Genomic DNA, 7,740 nt, shown 5'->3' with positions numbered 1-7,740 from the left:
GGTTAATAGGTACCAAAACTCCAGAGACATGGAAAGAATTGGATATGAAAACGCCAAACCAATTCAATAAAAAAATGTTTTATTTACAATTGTCAAATTGACAGATCTGTGAAAAATGTTGCACTTGTAACTTTTTTTTTTTTGCTGTTTTGTCTGAAACTACATGATAACAAAGTAATATCTATATGTAACAACAAAGGACCCAAATTTGTGCAGTTGTGATAGACACAACAGCAGAGAAAGATAATTATTTGGTTAATTGTGCAAATGCGTTTCAAAATATGATCATAAACAACTTCTTGTTTGTGAGCCACTGCTTTATTTAAAAGAATGATATAAATATAAAAAATACAAAAGTGTCAAAAGAAAGACCATACATTCCTGAAATGCTCTGTAAATCATTTTTAACAGAGTAAAATTCAGAAACAGAGCTCAGTGTGTGTGTGTGTGTGTGTGTGTGTGTCCATTTGTTTAATTTACTTATTATAGTTTTGCTTGGATTTCTTGGTAAAAATGTTGAAGCGGTTGTCCCTAATTAAAAGCTCAGCCTTTTTACTCCAAATGTCTTTTTTGTAATCTGCACCTGAAGGTAATCAATATTAAAGCTCATGTTTACTTCAAGGTGATGGATTGAAGACGGAGAGTCGGCTGCTCCTCCGGTTAATGGATCATAAACATGCCAGATTACTTCAGTGGTGCTTTTCAGTTGACATTTCACATATACTTTATTAACATGCTCTCAGGCAAGGTTGGTCCCAGGTAAATGTATGCTAAATCGATCAGGGAACAGAGACAAATCCGCAGGCAGGCAACAAGGTGCAGCTCATATCCTTATTGCCGTCTTCCCCTCAGCAAACCGTAATTAAAGTGAGCACTCATGAAATGACGAGGGATGAGTGTGAGCACCATCTGGGAGGTGATTCTGTGACAGCAGCTCCATGTTTCATTCATCAGCTCTCTAGTCTTACATGGAGCCAGTTTCTGCGGTCTGTACAAACACCCAAACAAGTGAGCAAGAGCAAAACTAGCAGATGAAAAGGAACCTGTCACCTGTGTTAATGAACAGCCTTGCTGTCCCCAAACAGTATAACTGTAGGATATAGTGCTGGGTAGTTCCTAAATGACTGTAGTCATGACCAACAGGCACTCCTCCACTTCAGAGAGTTTAGTAAGGAAGTAAAAGAAAACACTGAACTGAAAACATGCAAGTACAACTTGAGTACAACAGCACCTGCTGTATAATCCCACATCATTATTTTTTCAACAACAAATAAGCCCAACAAGCAGTGTACCCCCCCCCCTCACTAAAAATAGCTTGAAGCAATAAATAAATTCAATGTGCTAATATTAGAAAATACATCAGCAATGCAAATATAAATGTTAAAATGTATAGCAATATTTTTGGTTTACAGCATTTTTTAGGAGAAGGTAGAATCAATCTGCAATAGAATTAGAAAGGTGAAGCAATGATTAGGCGTAGTGCTGTTCTTTGGTTTCTAAACAGTTACTGAAGTAGTTGAAATGGACCTAATGTAATCATTACTAAACAGGTTTGACTCCAGGCATGAGGAGGACTTTCTGCATCTGTCTTTTGCTGTCACTCACACCAAACTCATTGGTATCTGAATTGAATTAAAAATGAAAGAAAATGTGCGGCTCATGAACAGCCACTGTGGGTTGAAAAACACAGTTGTCCATAAAATGACACAAAAATGATGCCAACATAATAAAACTAGCAAACCGATAAAGTCTGGAAATAAATGCAAAAAAGTGTTTTCATACATAAACATAAATCTATGAAGTACAGTAGAAAACAAGTCTCATAAATTAATTAGGTCCCTAAAAAAAAACAAGTAGAATTAAAGCCGCAAGCGGCGTTGTATGGCCCGCAGACGCAACCCGCCTTCCACGCCCAACTCTACGCACCACCGCCCTCACCGCCCACTTTTGATAATGGCTAGTCAAAACTGCATATGCTAATTTTGCTAACTATGCTAGCTATGCTAATGTGGCTAAAAGTCTTAGCATTGCGATCAGCATCATCAACTGACTCAGAAAAACACATTACCTAAAATGCTAATTATGCTAACTATGCTAATGTGGCTAAAGGTGCTAGCATAACGATCAGCATCATCAACTGACTCAGAAAAACACATTATCCAAAATGCTAATTATGCTAACTATGCTAACTATGCTAATGTGGCTAAAAGTGCTAGCATAGCGATCAGCATCATCAACTGACTCAGAAAAACAAATTACCTAAAATGCTAATTATGCTAACTATGCTAGTGTGGCTAAAAGTGCTAGCATAGCGATCAGCATGATCAACTGATTCAGGAAAACACATTATTAAAAAAATGCTAATTATGCTAATTATGCTAGCTATGTTAACATAGCTAAAAGTGCTAGCATAGCGATCAGCATCATCAACTGACTCAAAAAACACATTACCTAAAATGCTAATTATGCTAACTATGCTAGCTATGCTAATGTGGCTAAAAGTGCTAGCATAGCGATCAGCATCATTAACTGAATCAGAAAAACACATTACCTAAAATGCTAACTATGCTTACTATGCTAGCTATGCTAATGTGGCTAGAAGTGCTAGCATAGCGATCAATATCATCAACTGACTCAGAAAAACACATTACCTAAAATGCTAATTATGCTAACTATGCTAGCTATGCTAATGTGGCTAAAAGTGCTAGCATAGCGATCAGCATCATCAACTGACTCAGAAAAACACATTACCTAAAATGCTAATTATGCTAACTTTGCTAGTAATGCTAACATAGCTAAAATTGCTAGCATAGCGATCTGCATCATCAACTGACTCAGAAAAACACATTACCTAAAATGCTAATTATGCTAACTATGCTAGTAATGCTAACATAGCTAAAATTGCTAGCATAGCGATCTGCATCATCAACTGACTCAGAAAAACACATTCCTCCATTGGTGAGAGCTACATGTCATAAGTTGATAAAAAAACACTTTTTCCAAAATGGCCGCTTTTCTGTTGATCTTATCTCCATAGCAACCATTTTATGTTTTGGTCCCCTCGGGAGGACGAACAGATTGTCGTCAGTTTCGGACAAATCGGTAAAAGTAAACTTTTTGTTGTCCTTAGCAACAGGGGTTTTATGCTAACCACGCCCACATTCCTTATATGTCCATATCCAGTGTTTTTCAATGTATTCTGTTTCAGGCATTAATGCATGCATTCAATTTTCACTGTATTGTATTGAAATGCATGGGAGTTATAACACTGCGCCACTTTGCTAGCTTGCCACGCGCACGCCGTTTAAAATCTACAACTTCTAATTCCAACATTTTTTCCACAGTAGCTTGCCATTGATGCCCAAAAAATTTTGAGACGATTGATGAAAATTCCAACGACAAGTTTACGTTTGAATCCGGTGGTAAAGGTGTTTTTTATAGAAAATTCAAGATGGCCGCCTTTACCCGAGGTCAAAGGTCGACGAAACTCCAGAGGTGAATGTAAACTTACGCTAGGGACATGCGAGTCAAATTTCGTGAAAATCGCTCGAAAAAAAGTTCATTTTTCCATATTGTGTAAAAACGCGAAAAACTCAAAATGGCAGATTTTGGCACAAAATGGCCGCCAAACCGTAGGTCGTGTCGCCATCACGTAATGATTTCAAAACTTTCTTTGGATATACCCGACAAAGTTATCTGGGTTTCGTTAGCCGATTCTTAAAAATAAAATCCGAAAAAAATTTTTTTTGCCGAGTCAGCACTTTTTTTTGCGATCGTTTTTTGTTTACCACGGCCACATTCCTTTATCGATTTTGTCGTATGTGACATCGTTTTGTTCAGTGTGGGCCAGGGTATCGCATATTTCAGTTTCAGGCTATTCCGATAAAATATGTGCGAGCTAGCTAAAATGGCGACGGTTGCGAATTCGCCATGCGCACGCGTTTCAAATTCTACAACTTCTAATTCCAACATTTTGTCCACAGTAGCTTGCCATTGATGCCCGAGAAGTTTCAAAAAGATCGATAAAAATCCCTAGGACGAGTTTTCGTTTGTATCCGTTACTAAAGGTGCTTTTTTATGAAAATTCAAGATGGCCGCCCCTTCCCAAGGTCAAAGGTCAACGACACTTCATTGGTAGTTGTAGAATCATGGTCTTGGCATGTGTGTGCAATTTCGTGAAAATCGCTTAAACAAAAGGGTCGTTTTCCCATTTTGTCAAAAAACATGAAAATCGCCATTTCTCTGTGTTCGCCACAAAATGGCCGCCAAGCCGTAGGTCGTGTGGCCATCCCATAATGATTTCATAACTTCTCTGGGATATATCCAACACGCGTGTTTTGGTTTCGTAACTGTATTTCAAAATATTTTTTTTTGGCCCCATAAGCGATTTTCGGCCCATTCATTTTTTTTACGGGAACGCTCGCTGTGATGTCATCGACTTCGGGGGGGTGACGTTCTCTTTGTCGAAAATTCATTTTCAATTTATCCCAGATGTGTGCCAATTTTGGTGAGTTTTCGGGTATGTGGCGGGGGTCAAAATTAAGCTCAAAGACGCCGTTAGTGTGCAAGAAGAATTAAAGCCGCAAGCGGCGTTGTATGGCCCGCAGACGCAACCCGCCTTCCACGCCCAACTCTACGCACCACCGCCCTCACCGCCCTCACTGCCCACTTTTAATAATGGCTAGTCAAAACTGCATATGCTAATTATGCTAACTATGCTAGCTATGCTAATGTGGCTAAAAGTGCTAGCATAGCGATCAGCATCATCAACTGACTCATAAAAACACATTACCTAAAATGCTAATTATGCTAACTATGCTAGCTATGCTAATGAGGCTAAGAGTGCTAGCATTGCAATCAACATCATCAACTGACTCAGAAAAACACATTACCTAAAATGCTAATTATGCTAACTATGCTAGCTATGCTAATGTGGCTAAAAGTGCTAGCTTAGCGATCAACATCATTAACTGACTCAGAAAAACACATTACTTAAAATGCTAATTATGCTAACTATGCTAGCTATGCTAATGTGGCTAAAAGTACTAGCATAGCGATCAGCATCATCAATTGACTCAGAAAAACACATTACATAAAATGCTAATTATGCTAACTATGCTAGCTATGCTAATGTGGCTAAAAGTGCTAGCTTAGCGATCAACATCATTAACTGACTCAGAAAAACACATTACTTAAAATGCTAATTATGCTAACTATGCTAGCTATGCTAATGTGGCTAAAAGTACTAGCATTGCGATCAGCATCATCAACTGACTCAGAAAAACACATTACCTAAAATGCTAATTATGCTAACTATGCTAACTATGCTAATGTGGCTAAAAGTGCTAACATTGCGATCAGCATCATCAACTCACTCGGAAAAACACATTACCTAAAATGCTAATTATGCTAACTATGCTAGCTATGCTAATGTGGCTAAAAGTGCTAGCATAGCGATCAGCATCATCAACTGATTCAGAAAAACACATTCCTCCATTGGTGAGAGCTATATGCCATAAGTAGATAAAAACCCCACTTTTTCCAAAATGGCGGCTATTCTGTTGATTTTATCTCCATAGCAACCATTTTATGTTTTGGTCCCCTTGAGAAGACGAACAGATTGACGTCAGTTTCGGACAAATCGGTAAAAGTAAACTTTTTGTTGTCCTTAGCAACAGTGGTTTTATGCTAACCACGCCCACATTCCTTATATGTCCATATCCAGTGTTTTTCAATGTATTCAGTTTCAGGCATGAATGCATGCATTCAATTTTCACTGTATTGTATTGAAAAGCATGGGAGTTATAACAGTGCGCCACTTTGCTAGCTTGCCACGCGCACGCCGTTCAAAATCTACAACTTCTAATTCCAACATTTTTTCCACAGTAGCTTGCCATTAATGCCCAAAAAGTTTCGAGACGATCGATAAAAATTCCAACGACAAGTTTACGTTTGAATCCAGTGGCAAAGGTGTTTTTTATAGAAAATTCAAGATGGCCGCCTTTTCCCGAGGTCAAAGGTCGACGAAACTCCAGAGGTAATTGTAGACTTATGCTACGGACATGCGAGTCAAATTTCGTGAAAATCGCTCAAAAAAAAGTTCCTTTTTCCATATTGTGTAAAAACGCGAAAAACTCAAAATGGCCGATTTTGGCACAAAATGGCCGCCAAACCGTAGGTTGTGTCAACATCACGTAATGATTTCAAAACTTTGTTTGGATATACCCGACAAAGTTATCTGGGTTTCGCTAGCCGATTCATAAAAAAAAAATCCGAATTTATTTTTTTTAGCCGAGTCAGCACTTTTTTTTGTGATCGTTTTTTGTTTACCACGGCCACATTCCTTTATCAATTTTGTCGTATCTGACATCGTTTTGTTCAGTGTGGGCCAGGGAATCGTATATTTCATTTTCACGACATTCCGATAAAATATGTGCAAGCTAGCTAAAATGGCGACGGTTGCGAATTCGCCACGCGCACGCGTTTCAAAATCTACAACTTCTAATTCCAACATTTTGTCCACAATTGATTGCCATTGATGCCCAAGAAGTTTCAAAAAGATCGATGAAAATTCCTAGGACGAGTTTTCGTTTGAATACCTTACTAAAGGTGCTTTTTTATGAAAATTCAAGATGGCCGCCCCTTCCCAAGGTCAAAGGTCAACAAAACTTCTTTGGTAGTTGTAGAATCGTGTTTGTGGCATGTGTGTGCAATTTCGTGAAAATCGCTTGAACAAAAGTGTCGTTTTCCCATATTGTGAAAAAACACGAAAATCGCCATTTCTCTGAGTTCGCCACAAAATGGCCGCCAAGCCGTAGGTCGTGTGGCCATCCCATAATGATTTCATAACTTCTTTGGGATATCTCCAACACGCGTGTTTTGGTTTTGTAACTGTATTTCAAAATATTTTTTTTTGGCCCCATAAGCGATTTTCGGCCCATTCATTTTTTTTACGGGAACGCTCGCCGTGATGTCATCGTCGTGGGGGGGGTGACGTTCTCTTTGCCGAAAATTCATTTTCAATTTATCCCAGGTGTGTGCCAATTTTGGTGAGTTTTCGGGTATGTGGCGGGGGTCAAATTTGAGCTCAAAGACGCCGTTAGAAACGAGAAGAATAATTAAAGCCGCAAGCGGCGTTGTATGGCCCGCAGACGCAACCCGCCTTCCACGCCCAACTCTACGCACCACCGCCCTAACCGCCCTCACCGCCCACAAATTAAAAGCTAGTTAAGGCTGGATTTGCTAATACTGCTAACTATGCTAACTATGCTAATGTGACTAAAAGTCCTAGCATAGCGATTAGCATAATCAACTGACTCAGAAAAACACATTACCTAAAATGCTAATGTATGCTAACAATGCTAGCTATGCTAACGTGGCTAAAATTGCTAGCATAGCGATCAGCATCATCAACTGACTCAGAAAAACACATTTCCTTAAATGCTAATTATGCTAACTATGCTAGCTATGCTAATGTGGCTGAAAGTGCTAGCATAGCGATCAGCATCATCAACTGACTCAGAAAAACACATTCCTCCATTGCTGAGAGCTATATGTCATAAGTTGATAAAAAAAAAACACTTTTTCCAAAATGGCGGCTTTTCTGTTGATTTTATCTCCATAGCAACCATTTTGTGTTTTGGTTCCCTTGAGAGGACGAACAGATTGACGTCAGTTTCGGACAAATCGGTAAAAGTAAAATTTTTGTTGTCCTTAGCAACAGGGGTTTTATGCTAACCA

This window comes from Oryzias latipes, chromosome 10 (assembly GCF_053564925.1).
Source record: "Oryzias latipes strain Hd-rR chromosome 10, Olatipes_Hd-rR_3.1".
NCBI classification, from domain to species: domain Eukaryota; kingdom Metazoa; phylum Chordata; class Actinopteri; order Beloniformes; family Adrianichthyidae; genus Oryzias; species Oryzias latipes.
Note: the sequence above shows the minus strand (reverse complement) of the source record.